Source organism: Ictidomys tridecemlineatus, chromosome 9, assembly GCF_052094955.1.
Source record: "Ictidomys tridecemlineatus isolate mIctTri1 chromosome 9, mIctTri1.hap1, whole genome shotgun sequence".
Taxonomy (NCBI): Eukaryota; Metazoa; Chordata; class Mammalia; order Rodentia; family Sciuridae; genus Ictidomys; species Ictidomys tridecemlineatus.
In genome coordinates this window covers 4,510,862-4,527,247 of record NC_135485.1, presented here as the reverse complement: position 1 = coordinate 4,527,247, position 16,386 = coordinate 4,510,862, and the positions used below count along the sequence as shown (strand labels likewise).

Sequence of the window (16,386 nt, the reverse complement as noted above, 5' to 3'; positions counted from 1 at the left end):
AGATTCTGAGGTCCAGGGAGATCTTGGCTGGCTGCAGACACCCTTCCATCATTCGTTTCACTCAAGCCTCCCACATGGCAGGCACCATGCTGGGCACAGGGACTGCCCATGGGATGCTGATGGCCTGTCTTTCTCAATGCTCCTTCCTGGAGATTCCTGTCATCTGCTCTTTCAGTATCTCCATATATAAATCAAGATGAAATAATTTCCGTGGCAACATAAATATGGCCACAGAGGCTACAATGAGATTTCTCAAGGGTCACCACTTTTGTCCCTAGAAAAAGTATATAAGGTCAATACATTTTCTGCTTTGGCTGGCAGCTTCACCTGCCATCCACACTTGTCACGGTCACCCCAGCCACAGAATTAGCATGTTCATCTCTAAAGCTCAGGATAATGCAGAGGGACACAGATGACACAGCAACAACAATAAAAACAAAGGCAAAAGCACGGTGTGAAGAGGCAGGAGAATCGGAGGCAGATTCAGACACAGCAGAGACAGAGGAGTATCCGCCTGGGGCTTAAAACAACTGTGACTGAGAAGCCAAGGGCCCCAGTGAAGGAACAGACAGACAGGCAACACGAGGAAGGATGGAAATTCTCAAAAAGACTAAAAAGACATGCTAGAAACAAAAACAGCCTCACAGAAATGAAGCTCCCCTTGAGGGCTCATTAGTAGACTGCACACAGCGACAGAGAGAGTGGGCTTACAAGCATGTGGACAGAAGGTTTCCAAACTTGAAAGCAAAGAGAAAAATGACTGGAAAAACAGGGGACAGAATATCCCAGGACTATAGGATGACCACAAAAAGTGTGGCTTACACACAATTAGACAACCAGGAGGACAAGATAGAACTAAGGGAATATCTGAAGCAATGCTATCTGAGAGTTTCCCCAAATTAATGCCAGATTCCAAACACAGATCCACAAAGTAGAGAACCCCACACAGGATAATGCAACGACAACCAAACAATCCATACTTACGCATATCATTCACACCAAAGAAAAACAGAGATGAAGAGAAAATTCCCAAAGAAGCCAAAGAGGGAAAAGCACCTTACCAAAGAGAAGTACAGAAGCAAGACTACGAATGTCATCAGACTTCTCAAAACATCATGCAAGCAAGAGAGTGTAGTGTGAAATATTTTAATGTTTAGAGAACAACAACAACAAACATCAATGTAGAATTCTGTATCCTGTGGAATTATCCTTCAAAGGTGAGGAACCAATAAAAACTTCCTCAGATAAGCAAAAATCAAAAGAATGTGTTACACATGCCTGCCTTGAAAAAAGCTTTTCAAAGAGAAAGATGCATGGTCAAAAGCTCAGACCTAAATAGAAGAAAAAAACAAAACAAAAATACAAAACTTTAAAAAAAAAAAAAAACACCCAGATCTACATAAAGGGAGAAAGATCTTTAGAGAAGAGGTAACTGAAGGGAAAATAAGTTTTTAAATTTTTTTTATCATTAATTGATTTAGCAGGTAATAGTTTGTTCAAGGCAATAAGAGCAACAATGTGTCCGATGATTATAGGATGGATAAGTGAAATGGACACAGCAATGCTACAAAAGGGCCAGGCAGGATACTTTGTTATAAAGTTCCTGCACATCACATGAAGTGTCATGTTATTTGAAAGTGGACCTGGACTAGTTGTAAACGATATTGCAAACTACAGGGCAACCACTAAAAAAATAAGACGTGCAACTGATATCTTCAAAAGGACAGAAATGGAAATATTTTAAAGCCACAGAAAGCAGAAAGAGAATGGAAGACAGAAACAGTGACAAAGAACAGGGCAACCAACAGAAAACAGTAACTAGCACAACAGAAATCAACCCAACCCTAGAGGTTATCAGTGTAAATGTTGATGGTCTAAATGCAGAGACTGTCAGAGTGAATCAAAAGATAAGACCCAAATATTTGTTGTCTACAGAAAGCACTGAATTTTAAGACTGGCATGCACAAAGCCAGCCAACTTCTGCACATTCATAGTTAATTAAGGGAAATTAAAGCATGAATTAATTCCCAGCCACTGCTAATCTCTCAGTGTTGACACAAACTCTAAACTACAACCAAAAAAGCAAACCCTACTCCTTCTGATTAAAGAAAGATCATTGTAATAAATTCAATGAGATATAAAAATTATGCTCAAGAAGCACATTTTGAAACAATGCAGCCCAAGAGAACACAAAGAAATTATAATAATGTATCTAAATGAAAATCACAAAGACAAAGCCCAAGCTGGGAAGAATTCTGAAGTTAGCCAAGCAGAAACTCTTCTTACCCTGTGCTCCTACTGCCTTTTATGAGCAGGCCTCCACTCCTGCTCACTGCCTTTGCCAGCATCTCCCTCAATCATGAGGACACTGGGACTTGGAGCCACAATTCTCTGTGAGGCTTAAAGGACACAGGACATAAACATTCCATCTCCATATAAAAAGCTGTATGGTGTAGATAGGAGGTGTCTCCAAAAGCTCACAGGTGAGACAAAGCAGGAAAGCTTAGGGGTGAAATACCTGGGTTAGGAGAGCCTGGACCTCATCACTGTGTCAGTCCTCCACAGGATAACAGGGGATGGCAGAAGGCAAGCAGGGTGTGGCTGGAGGAGGGTCCCTGTGGGTATGACTTTGGGGTATCTGTTTTGTGAGCTGAGCTTAGCTTTTCTCTGCTTCCTGCTGCCAAGTCCCCAGCTTCTTTCCTCTAGCCATACCCTTCCACTATGATGTGCTTTCTTGCCTCGGGCTCAGAGGAATGGAGTTGGCCATCTATGGACTGAGACCTCTGAAACTATGAGCCTTAGATAAACTTTTAGTTCTCTACATTGTCCTTGTCAAATATTTTGGTCACAGCAATGATAAAGCTGACAAAAACAAAAGCCTACAGCAAATACTTGTACTCTGAGAGGGAGGGGAGGAGGGGAAAAGGGAATAAGATCAATGTTAAACCCTGCTCCTTAAGAAGCAAATAAAAGGATCTCAAAGAAACCAACCCTTCCCTGCCTGATGGAAGCAGATTCACTGCCCTCTGAAACTCTGTTCCTTCCCTGGGTCTATTTTCCAGCCACAATTTCAATGCCCCTAAGTAAGTGGTATGTGGTGGGCAGAGGGAATCTACTTTACCAAGTTTCTTGCAGAGATCAAAGGTCTGGCACGATTATTTCCCATCCCAACACTACATTTTTCTGGCCCCTCCACCTCTACAAGTGTGTTCCCTGGAATGTGCTCACCAAATCTCCCCTAGGGTTCCCTATACTTCCCAGAGGGTGGCGTCATATGACTTGACCTGACCAATGAGATATGTGAGCTGTCATGACTTGTGTCACTTCTGGGCTGCATTATTTAAAAGCCTGCATGACTCTTCCCTTCCCTGGTGCAGAGCCTTTAGAAGCCATGTGTTGACGTATCGACAGGTCCAGATCCCTGGAGACAGCTAGGCCCTGACTCACCCCTCATAGGAGAGGCCCAGCAGTCCTCCGCCAGAAAATGTGTGAACTAGAACTGACTTTTCTTGGTCCCTTTGTTACTATAGCTTACTCCTTCTGGATTGCTCTTCCTCCTCTTTTCCCCCTACCCATCTTCTTCACAATTCTATTGGGCCCTACCTCCTCAACCAGGCAAGGACACAGGGAGAAGATGAACATCTGCAAGCCCTGACACTTGATCTGATCCTTGATCTCTGGCTTCTACTCTCAGAATTGTGGGTAAACCCTTTCGGCTGTCGAGGCCCCATCCTGTGGGAATCTGTTATGGGAACCCAAGCAGACCAACACAAATGGGATGCAAGCTGAGTAGACTCGCCCCATCCCAGGGATGGACACCTGCCAGGCCCAACCAGGCACAGCCCTTAAAAAATAAAAAAGTCACCATATAACAGTACTCTCAAACTGATATGATCTTGTCTCCTGCATGGCATGGCACCCATCATCACCCTGGGAAGCTGTCTGCTGCCTCACTTTCTGTTTGAGAAAACAGCGCTGAGACCAGTCAGGCTGGACTTGAACTCCATCTTCAAAAGCCTGTTGCAGGGTTCCTCCCAAATCCCATGCCAACAGAATAGCCGCTTCTCACTAACATCCTCAAATTGTCACCTACCACCTGGAAGACTGGGTGTGGTGGGGACCTTGTAGTGAAGGAGCAGCCTTCAGCCTTACAGAGATGCTCTGAAGGCTCCACGCAGCCCTGTGACTAGACCCCAAACATCAATACCCAGGAGGACGCTGAAGCACTTGTGAAAAATCCTCTGGGAGCAGGAATTAGGGAACAAAGCTGCAATCATAGGCCTATCAGATGTGCTCAGTGTCAGCAAAGTGCAGTCTGCTTAGCCCTCTCTGGGCCCTGAAAGGGAGGCCTGTCTACCATAGTGTGTATGTGAGACAACAAGGCGCTACTCCAGTTCATGTGGCCAAAACCAGCTCCTGCCAGCGGCCCCTCACTCTGTGGTGTGTTTCTATTCTTCTTCTGTTTGATGGTGATTAGCACCAGTCAAGACCCAAACTAAGGTAAAGAATTAGAATTCTACGAAATGGGGGCTGGGATTGTGGCTCAGAGGTAGAGCACTTGCCTAGCTTGGGGGGGGGGGCGGGTTCAATCCTCAGCATCATGGGAATAGCCATTCAGTCCAGAGGCAGCTAGAGTGCTGGTGGGAACCGAGCCCTTCTCCCAGCAGGGCAGGAAGCGCCTGTGGCTCACTCAGGCCTTCCAGGGGGCAGCACTGCAGGGGAGTGTGCTCTCTCTCCCTGGCCATGTTCTCATGACCCAAGGAAATGACCACAAGGGGAATCAAACACATTCCCTCAACTGTAGGGACTGGAGATCTAGAAACCACATTTCCCAGACCCCCTTAGGACTGGGGTTCTGCACATGACTTAGGTTCTATCATTCTTTCTTACAGGCTTGAACCCAGGACAAAGGGGAGCCAGTTTGGGGCAAGACGCCATTTGCTGGTGTGAGCCGGTGTGGGGGGCTCTAGTGTTCTACCATGGCTTTCTCATCCCTAGCTTGTAGCTGAGACTGGGGTCAGCCCTGGGACAGGCTCCTGACCCCAGTCCCCAGGGGGGCAGAGGTGGCAGCTCTTGAGACGCCAGCCCTGGAGTGTTACCCTGGGGGTCACTCCTGGATCCAGCAGAGTCCTTGCCCTTTCACTTTCCAACCACACTGCATTACATCCCACTATTTATAGTAGCTCAAAAGAGCAGCTTCTGTTATCTGCACCTGAACACAAGCAAAAGCAGGGGTACCCCAGAACCTAAGTAGAGTTAGATTTAAATTTAATGAAGGAGCAGAAAACAACTATTTTATTCAAGCTCTCTACAAATAGACCCTCTATGCACCTACATGCCACTGGCGGAAGTTCCCATGCTAGAACCTTAGAACCACTGTGGAATAATGGGGAGTGCTCTCAAAAGCCAGCTCTGGCCTCAGGCCGAGTAAGAATCTTGACTCTACCACTTGTTGGTTGTGTGACCCTAGGGCAGATAACCTGTCCTCTCTGGGCCTCAATTCCCCCTGGAAAACAATGAAGAAATAATACTAATGTTTCCCTCACAGGGCTGCTGCAAGCACAGTGTGAGTCAAGGCTAAGGGGTTCCCTGAAGATGTGGTCTCTGTGGCCTTGACTCCTAGGCCTACTGAGCTCCCTCCTGGTGCTTCCTTCTATCCAGAATACAGCTCCCCACCACCCCTCCTATTTGTCCTCCAGTGAGGTAAGTACAACCAGACTCCCACACGTGTGCACACACACACATGCACACACAACAGCAAATGCCAGTTCTGTTTTCTTCTGGGCTTCTCTGAAGTATGGGTACACTTGCCTGAACTTTAACCTGCTTTGGGCAGTTTCACATGGGCTCAATGATAAGACTTCATTATTCAAACGGCTCCTACCCCAGCTAAGCACTACTGAAAATCCCAGCATCAAAAGGGCATTTCAATGACACTGAGAAACTTCTTGATATACATTACAGGTGAAGCTATGTCCCCACCAAATTCACGTGTTGAACTCCTAATGTGATGTGATTGAAGAGCACCTTTAAAGATGTGATTAAAGTAAAATGAGCTCAAAAGAGTGGAGCATAACCCAACAGGACTGGTGTCCTTAGAAGAGATTAGGATACAAAGGCAGAGAGGGTGTCATGCAGAGGGCCAGGCAGAGGTCTGGGTGCTGCCTCTACAAGCCAAGGGGCCCAAAGCCTGCACAAAGCACCAGGAGTAGGCCTGCAGAAGGCCCTCCCCACACCTCTGAAGGGACCAGCCCTCCTCTCTGGTATTGAACCTCTGGCCTCTCATCTCTTTCTGGTGCTTAAACCACTCAGTCTGTGGCACCATTAGACAGCCCTAGGAAACTCAGAAATTCATTAAGTAATGAGAGCAGGTAAGAAATATTGTCCCACTTTTCTCTGAGACCTATTTCATACATATAAAGAGAGGAAAAACCCCCAATGGAGCAGAACAAAGGCTAGCCACCACCTCCAGCTCACACCTGGGCTGTCCCTGGCTGTCTTTTCCTTTTTCCTTTTTTTTTTTTTTTGAAGGGGGGAGGGTTGCTATAATCAGCAACACACATCCTTCCACATAAGCCCAGTGCACAGGCGATGATGGGCCCCAGCGAGTGGCTGGCTCAGGGATACCACACCCACTAGGTGACTGGGGTGACTGCCAATGTGCCCCAGGAAATCTGCACTGGCAGCCTTCTCTGGAAGAGAGTGGCCAGCCTGCTCTGTCCACACCCAACACTGAGGTTCTCGAGCTCCCTTCAGCATGTGAGGTGCCTTCTGGTGGTGTGGACTGGGGGCCTCTGCTAGGGCAGCGTAAGTCCATATGCGGGGTAGTGGCGGAGACCAACATCAGTGACTCCCAGGGGGCCTTTGTCACCACTATGTGAGTTTTAATCTCCTTTTCATCTGTCTTCTCCAAGACATTTTCCACAATGAAAATGAAATGTATGAAATGCTTTTACATAGAAAACGGATTAGACATGCCCCAGACAACTCGGTAGAAGAGCACTGCTCCCACCTGGTGGAGTTCTTTGGTTATTAAGAAAAACACAAATAAGCAATGGCAATAAAGATCATTAATTTCCCAAGGTCAACTGCAGGCACCTGTCAGGGTCATTTGTGCTCAGAGCCATGCCTGGCATACAGCAGACACTCAAAAATGGCAGCTTCTTTCTTACCCTTTACAGAATCAAAAACAAAGGTTCAAAGAGGATCTTGCCCAAGACCCCCAACCTAAGGAATGCAGAGCCAGGTGTACAGGACCCATCCTACCTGCATACAGCAGGCCTGGGCCTGCCCTCACAGCCAAGGGGGCATACGTGAGGGTGGTGACCTAATCACTCATGGAGAACAAGCAGCAGCTACCGACATGGAAAGCAGTACTAAGCCCTCCCTGCATCGCTGCTTTGAGAGTGAACACTGATTACATTTCTCAGGAAATGAGGGCACAGTACATCACTCCCAATGCCTGGCCTCTGAATGCCCCTTCTCCATCATGCACCCAGGAGACAGTCCTTCCTCTGAACCACTAACAGCTTCCATACCTTGGTCCACAGAAGCCAGCAGGGAAAAGCAAGAGCTACTTCTGCACGGAGTAGAAAGCTTACCTAGGGGCCAGGGACAGCCCTCCTCTCCACTGGCACCGGACAGTGTTAATGGGGAGATCCTCATCTCTCCCGCCTTCAGGCTCCAAGAAGAGAATGCAGCACTTGAGGTAACGGTAAGGTCAAGTGTTATGTGGGTGTTAGCCGTCCTTTTCTCACCTTAAAGGTCAAGATGCTCCCTGAAGACACTTGGGAGAACACAGAAAAGGAAAAGGAAAGGCAGCTCCCTCCGGCCCTGCCCAAACGCTGAGCATGCTAACGCTGGCCAGGCTGCTGTTCGAGAGATGGTTTTTACTTGTCTTTTAGACTCAGGCCTATCAATCATGGTCTAGCTGCCTTCCCCATCTCATGTCATAAAACAGCACTTTGCGAGCCAGTCTGCGGAGTGGTAGCAGATACCCCCTTGTCCATTTCTTGACTCAGTCTGGGTCTCTCTCACCCTCTCCATTCAGTAGGGGATGACAGAGGCCTGTGGGGGGCCAGCAAGCCTTGCTCCCTTCACTTCTTGGCTATGGCTCTAGTGAGTGCCTCTTCTCCTCCTCTGTCTCCTAGGGTGGCACTGGAGGAGAGAAGACCTCTCCGCAGGGAGGGGAGAGGCAAAGGAAGAAGCTGCATCACCATGCCAGCCACAGTCTGCTTTGGACAAAGCACCAGCCCTTCCTGCCTGCACTTAAAGGGCAGCAAATCTAGTGTAAATTGGCCTTAAAAGCCTTAGCCTGTCAGCCATTCCTTTCCAGCTCAGGTGAAACTGTAATGCCAAAAAAAAAAAAAAAAAAGAGCTGAGCATTGTAGTCTATTAAACATATGTCATAGCAGACTCAAGAAAAACCCAGGCCTAATGGCTCCATGGGTGGATTATACCAAGGTTTAAAGAAGAATCAGTACCAGCCTCTTCCAAAAAGTGAAAAAGAAAGGCACCTTTCCCAAATCGCTCTGAGGCCAGTACTGCACCAATGGCTAAAGGCAAGTACCGTGAGAACAGAAAACCACAAACTAATAGACCCAATGAGTAGAGATGCATAAATCCTCAGGAAAACACTAGAACAGAAAACCCTGCAACATACAAAAATAAATATATACCATGACCAAGTGGTATTTACTCCAGGAACACAGAGTTGGTTTAAGATTGAAAAACAAATCCAGGTATTATACCATGTAAAAAGAGTAAGGGACAAAAACCTCACAATCATATCAACAGGGGCAGAAAAGACATGTGACAAAATCCAAGAGTCTTTCATGATAGCACTCAACCAACCAGGAAAGAAGATAAGTGCTTCCTCAAGCCAGCCAAGGGCTCATGTGGACCAGCCACAGCTAACACCATCCCCATGGGAAGAGATGGAAATCCCCCTAAGGTCAGGAACAAGATGAGGATGTCCCTCTCCCCACTTCTATTCAACACCAAACTGGAAGTTTTAGCCAGGACAATTAGGCAAGAAAGAAAATAAAAGGAATCCAGATTGGAAATGGAGAAGTAAAACTACCTCTATCTCCAGTTGATATGATCACGGTATGTAAAAAACACTAAGTAAACTACTAAAATAAAACTACTAGAATCAGTGAGTATGTTCAGTAATGTGATAGGATGCAGGCTTAATACATACAATCAACTGGATTTCTACATACCAGCCACAAACAACAGGGAAAACAAAATTAAGAAAACACCCGGAAAGAACCCAGAGGATGCAGGTACTATTTTACACTCCCACTGGATTGGCACGATCATTCATAACCAAACATGAAATCCACAACAGCATGCCCTCCAGCATCCCCCTCAACAGAACCTGCAAAGGCTGTTCCCCCTGACAGATGAGGAGCCCAAGGGTCATAGAGGTGAGGCCACTTATGGAGGCACCAAGATTTGAGAACAGGTGATTGGATTCCAACAGTTATGCCATGTCCCTACCCAGCCCTCCTGGCCCAGTAGCTCTCTGTTTGGCTGCACATCAGAATTTCCTGGGATGCTCTTACAAATACCACAACCTAAAACATAATCACAACATGGTCCAACAAATTTGCTTCCAAAAATCTCTGAGAGCAGGGTCTTCTCTAGCTGAGGACACTTCTCTAGCTGCTGCTCATCCCTGCTGTTGGAGTGGTGAACTTGTCCCAGAATTCAGTCCTTTCTCTAGCTAGCATCTGTGATGGCCCAATAAACCCTGTTCTTCAGAGACCTGTGGGCTCAAGAGTTGACACACAGACCTGCTAAGTGGTTCCAGTATGCTCCGAGTGGAGCACCAGCTAGAGGATGATGACCTGGTGGTGCTGGTGCACTGTCACAGACTGAGAGCAGGGTAGCTGCATCTCCTAGTGACATGGCCAGGAGACAGAATGATTCACAGTCTGGAATGCTGGCTCATGCCCAGCAGATTTTCCTGGTGCAGAGGAAAGGCACCATTTTGCATTTGTTTTTTTCTTAAGCAAATGAGGATTTTAAGCCTTGGCATCAGGCTCCATGAAATGCATGCCAACAATACTTTTTTCCAGCCCTTTGCTACACATGGGACACCACTCAGATGCCAAATGCTTTCTTTGGGCACAGACTCTGCAAAGAGAGAGTCCACCTTTTCATGATGGAGGAAGCCAATTTCCACATTTTTTCAACAAATCAATTCACCAGCATATCCCGAGTACCAGCCATGCATGGAGACCCAGGAGCAGAGGGAGGGATGCGCAGCCAGGGCCTGCAGAGCTCCCCTGCAGGCTGTGGGTCTGTTTTCTCCTTCACTTGCTTCTCACTGTCCCTGTCACTCATGCCCTCAAACACACTAGGCAGAGGTCCAGGTAGCAGGACTTTGTCTGCAGACATCACCACAGCATTCCCAGGCTTGGTCTAGAGGAAGCACATATTTGGTTTATGAGTAGATGTCCATGCATAGGCATGGAGAAAGGAGATAGGATTCTCCACAGGGCCTGGAGATTGGGTGGGGAGAAGGAGAGAATGTAGGAAGGTGCCAGAAGCCTGAGCAGGTGGTGGTGGTGGTGCTGTAGGGTACTTTAGGTCTGCTGGGAATGGGGGAGGTGAGGAGTCCAAGAGGCCAAGCAGCTGCTCATGAACACACAGAAGCAGAGGCCAGGATCTATACTCTTCTCTGATGGATCATGGCCTTAGAGAGGGACAAGAGAAGCTGGAGGGCTGCTGGGACTGACAAGTTGAGGCATACTTTAATGGGAAAAAAATGCTCGGCCCAGGGTACTAGGGGCCACATGTCCCACTGCCTCCTGCAGTCTGTACAGCCTCAACACTTGGAGCAGTTTGTGACACCCACTGATCCACCATGGACATAGGCCTCCTAATCCCCACACCTGTCACTAGTAGACACTAGGCCAGGCTGCCGAGAGAGACTCAATCTAAGGGGACTGCTTTATTGTTTTTGTTTTAAAAATAAGTAATGTTCTTAATTGTAAAAGTAAAATCAAGAACCAGGGTTTTAGCTTAGTGGTAGAATGCTGGCCTAGCATTTGTGAAACCCTGAATTTGACCCCCAGCACTGCAAAAAAAAAAAAAAAAAAAATATCCTGTTATGACTTGGATATGAGGTATCCATCAAAAGCTCCTGTTAATTCAGTAATACTGGATTATGACAGCTGTAACCTAATCAGTCCATCAATAGCTAGGTGGTAACTGTATGCAGGTGGGACATGGCTAGAGAGGTGAGTCACCGGGAGTGTGCCCTGTTGCCCCTTCCCTGTCTCTCTCTCTGTTTTCTGACCCCATCATGAGCTGAGCAGCTTTCCTCCACTGGGCCCTTCCAACATGATATGTTGCCTCATCTTGGGCCTAGAGCAATGGAACTGGCAGTCCATGGACTGAATCTCAGAAACCATGAGCCCCAAATAACTTTTCCTCTTCTAAGTAGTTCTTGTCAGGTATTTTGGTCACAGCAATACAGCTAATTAAAACACCTCCAAAAGGAACAAAAATGTAAAAATAAAAATAAAATCATGCTATCAAAATAATTTGGAGAGGTTCAAAGAAGAAGACAAAATGAATTTACAGCCTTCCCCCATTCAATACCCACCCCCAACAGCTATGGCTCAGGGGCTGGTATGTGCCTTTGAAGACCCTTCCCTCAAAGAACATGGCCAAAAGCGAGTGAACACTATGCCCAGGCTCCACTCTGCAGATACCCACAGTCTATGGCAGATACTGCCACTTCCCCTTGCAATGTACATGAGGGAATGCAGACTTTTGGTGAAAGAAAGTGACAGGGCCTGAGGCCACCCAGGAAAGAAAGAATGGATTTAGGGGTGGGGATATAGCAAGGACCCAAGTTCAATCTCCAGTACCCCTCACCCAAAAAGTAATGTCCATTTCATTTCCCCTCCAAAGAGCAAAACAATAGGGCTGGAGTTGTAGCTCAGCAGTAGAGCATTCATCTAGCTCGTGTGAGGCCCTGGGTTTGATCCTGAGCATCACGTAAAAATAAATAAAATAAAGGTATTGTGTCCAACTACAACTAAAAAATAAATATTTTTTTAAAAATCAAACGATAGAGCTATAAATGACCTAATCTAAAATTCCATATTTACATCACAAAGTCCAAGTTATAGAGAGTTCCCTTTCTGTCTGTAGGGTCTTTTTCTCCCACCCTAGCCAGGGACCTGCACCTCATACCGCCCGCCCCACTCCCACAGAGACAGAGCCCCTTTACCCCTGGCTGGGGAAGATGAGGCCAGGCGGTTGCATGATGGGCTCAAAAGCTACCACCCCAGCAACAGCACCCACAGCTGGCCAGTGAGATGATCCCACCCCTCAGAGCCACCTCTCCCAACCAGCTCTTCATTGTGCCTGCACCCCTCTCCCAGCAGGCCACTCTCCTTGGTCCCTGCCCTCCTCCACTCCCCTCCACTGACATACTTTTCAGAATGTCGCTGCCCCCTTCCCCTTCTCCACTTCTAAACCCCAAACCCTCCAAGGCCATTTTCACACTCTTCTTTCTACAAACACGCCACCAAGTTTATGGAGCACCTGCCAAGCCCTGGAGAGACAGGCAGCACTTCCCACCACTGCTTCCCTACAGCACCACATTCCACCACATCTGAGACAGAATGAGCCACTGCCAAGTGCAGGTGCCACGCTGCATTCTGGGTATCAGCTCCAGAATCTCCCTCATTCTTCCAGCCAGGTGCTGTCCCTCTCCCCACCCTCCCCCCATTATAGAGAAAGAGAAACTGTGCTCCAGAGAAATTAAGGGGCCTGCCCAAGACCAAGGGCTGGGAAGTAGCAATGCCGCCAGAGCTGGGTTGCACAGTAAGCTTCTCAAGGGCAGCATCCACAAGTCCACTGGCCTCTGCATCCCCAGGCCCCTGCTCAGGGCCTGACACAGCAGGTTCACAACACTGTTTGCTGAACTGAGTGCTTTCTGCATCCAGGAATAGACACCTGCTCCTGACGCTGCACTGTACAGTGCTCGGCCAGCTTCGACCTTGATGAATAGAGCCGGTACCACTGGCAGCGCCCACAGAGTCTGCCTGGCTTCCTCCCTGAAACCCAGATTCCCTCTGGGCCCCACAACACTGCCCACCTGTCCCCAAGTTCAAGGCCCCCAGTCAAGCCCTAATGTTACCAGTAGGAAGATGACTCTTTAAAAAACACCTTTACAAACACAGGCCTTTAAAACCAGTTTCCTAGGCCATCAGAGAAAGAAAAGATCATAGGGGAGGGAGCTACACACCAGCCTTTTAGCAAGATGGAGCATCATCTCCAAAAAGAAGACGCCCACTTCTACACCTGCAGTGGCCACCCTCAGGGTGCTCAGGTGGCACTCATTCAGCAGCTCCCTTCAACTCACCAAGAGCACAAAGTCTCAGCTTCTACTTGACCCTTTCAGCCCCACCTATTCCTCTCCCTATACCCCCACTGCCTCTAGACCATGGTCCAGGTGCTTTGGCCTGGCAGTCAAGGCCCTCCATCATCTGGTCTGGGCTCCTTACCTCTCCCAACAGGCCAAGAGTGAAACCAACATCCACCACGTACCGTACTTGTCCCCCGCCACCTCCTCACTCAATCCTCATGACAACCCTGAGGAAAAAAAAAAATCCCACTACTACCCCTATTTTCCATTGAGTTCAAGCAGCTTTCTCAAGATCTTAGCTTTGCGATGGCAGAGCCAAGACTGAAGATCACTGTGCCTGCTTCACCACCTCCCGCACCACCCACTACTGCCCACCTACCCCCAAGTGCAAGGCCCCCAGTCAAGCCCTGAGTCCTCCAGTCCCCCTGGCTCTAGCTGTCTGTCCTCCTGTCTTCCTGTCCCTCACACTCAAACTCCTCTGCAGGTCAGAGGTCAAAAGCAATGGAGGCTAAATAGCAAAGTGGTTCAGAAGTGGAGGGGACCTCAGGCAAATCCATTCTGTCCAGATCTGTTCTGTCATCTGTAAAATGGATTAGACAACCACATCTGGCTCACAGTGCTGGGAGGATGGGCGGATGGCAGTGTAAGCAAAGAGCAGCTGGCACATGACATCACCTTGCACTTCCTGTCACTCCTGGCCTGCAGCATTCTCCTCTAGGTCTGCTCCACTAGGCAGTTGAGCCACTTAATAGATGTCTCACAACTGGAAGGACAGAGTAGGGCGAAGAGAGAAGGAGGGAAAGTAAGGGAGCTCTGCGAACACAAGAACAAACACAGTTTCTCCTACCATGCCCTCACGACAACCACGGACTTGATGGGGGGTTGCAGTCCCCACACACAAAGAAAGCAAATAATTCTACAGTGGACACCAGCTGAGTGTCCTCCAATTCAATTCAATTTGGACACTGTCTACCTGGAGACAGTGTCAGACCCCACGGTTAAGGCCTCAGTCCCTCGTGACTACATGACTACTGGTGCTTCCAGCCGACAGCTATAAACCACAGTTCCCATGGCCCCCTCCTTGGGCTCAACTGCCTTGCTAAAGCAGCTCATGGTACTTGGGGAAACCCTCCACTCACATGTATAAGAGATACAGATGACATGCACAGGGCGACACACATGAGAGGGGAGGAGCCCTGGTGCCAGGTGCCTCTGTGGATTCAGCTATCCAGAAGTTCCCCTGTCCCTTTGGATTTTATACAGCTGTCATTGGTGGGCATGGCTATGTCACTGGCACTGGTGATAAGCTTTCCATCCCTTCCTGGGGCAGGAGTGGTCTTGGGGGTCCCAGGACTAGCCTCCATCCAAAAGCTAATTGGGGATGGCCAGCCACCTGTCAGTCATCACATACAAGCTACTCATCACTCTGGATATTGCGAGGTCTTCTGGTGTTGTGTTGCAGGAGCATGAATGAAAATCAAATGCATACTTCCAAGGTCAAAGGAATCAGGAAATCAGCTTGGGACTTTGAAGACACCAGCTGGCATACTCTGCTCTCAAGGAAGCCCAAAGGACACATTTCTTCTAATGTAGCCATGACACTCCACTGTGACTCCATGAACAGCCCTAACTTACCCAAGCTTCACTTTCTCCCCTCTGGGAGAAGCTGTGTGGCCGAGGCCTGAGCACCACCCTCCACTCCTGACATCCTGGTTCTCTGCATGCTGTGATCTGAGGGCAAGGTCCCACAGGACAGTAGGTGTCAGCACATCTAATCACAAGCAGCCTCTAGAGGAAAAAACACAGCACAGGATCCTGACTCTGGGAATGTGTGTGAGACACCAAGCCCCCACTTTTCAACTCCAGTTCTTCCTTCAAGACTCTTACAAAACTTCACTCTTGCAATAGGAGGCTTTGCAGTCCCCTAAGTGAGTCCCCATAGCAATTCTAACAGCCCACACCAGTTACCCACAGCAAACCTGAGGAGTCTGTAACAGGCCAACCCATGCACCCCATGCACACGCCCTCTCCCACCTGAGGACCACACAGTCAAATCTACTCTCACCCAGCCAACTGAGCTCTACCTAGATTCAACTGAGCCCACACCAGTTACCCACAGCAAACCTGAGGAGTCTGTAACAGGCCAACCCATGCACCCCATGCACACGCCCTCTCTCACCTGAGGATCACACAGTCAAATCTACTCTCACCCAGCCAACTGAGCTCTACCTAGATTCTCCTGGCACCTGGTTCAGCAGAGGCTCAGATACCTGTTCCACATCCAACAGCACCTGATTCCGCCCAGGCCATCCCTGCCCACTGGCCTCGCCCCTGCTTCAACTCAGGGCTTGAACACAGGGCAGACCTGGAGTGGGAAAGAGAGCCCCAAGCTTTGCATCAGGAGTCCTGGACTTTGAAGCCTATTCCTCTCTCAACCCATTGTGTTGACCCTAGCCCTCCCTAGACCTCAAATTATTTCATCTTTTGAAAATGGGACTTCAGACTGGGCAGAGTTGGACCAGAGCATCCAGGTGCTGCTATGACTCTTGCACGCGAGGCACACAGCATTTACTTTTTAAAATCAACTTTACTGAAGTACAGTTCACACTTTAAGCAACAGCTCAAAGAGTTTTGACAACGGGGATATAATACACGGTCAGGAACCCCCAAAGGTTCCCACAGGTCCCTTTGCAATCCATCTTATTTGCTTTAAAATTTTGCTTAAAATCACTGACTTTTGAAATATAAATATATATATATATGAATTCAGGCCAAAATATTTCATGAAATTGAAGACTTACTGTGTGAGTTCTAGTTGCCTTAACACACAGTAACACATTAACATAAAACATCTGTCCACGTGAGAACTGGCGTCCTCTCATGCAGTCTCACTAGGCAACACCTAATGAAGAAATGGCTCAAGGCCAAAAGTTCAGATTCCTCATTTTACTCAACAGAGTCTAGCCCAGGGCCTGTATGCAGCAGGTGCA

The 16,386-nt window shown here is 48.1% G+C and overlaps 1 protein-coding gene across 21 annotated transcripts in view; it reads right to left on the bottom strand.

The window, feature by feature from the left end:
* Positions 1 to 16,386, bottom strand: part of Jakmip1 (janus kinase and microtubule interacting protein 1) — a 143,408-nt gene that overhangs the window by 76,828 nt on the left and 50,194 nt on the right. Inside the window, exon 2 of one of the 21 annotated variants that reach the window (XM_040292679.2) lies at positions 15,032 to 15,184. The exons of the other annotated variants lie outside the window; for them this stretch is intronic. The gene's annotated coding sequence lies outside the window, so the exon portion shown is untranslated. The remainder of the gene's footprint in view (positions 1 to 15,031; positions 15,185 to 16,386) is intronic. 21 annotated transcript variants of the gene reach the window in all.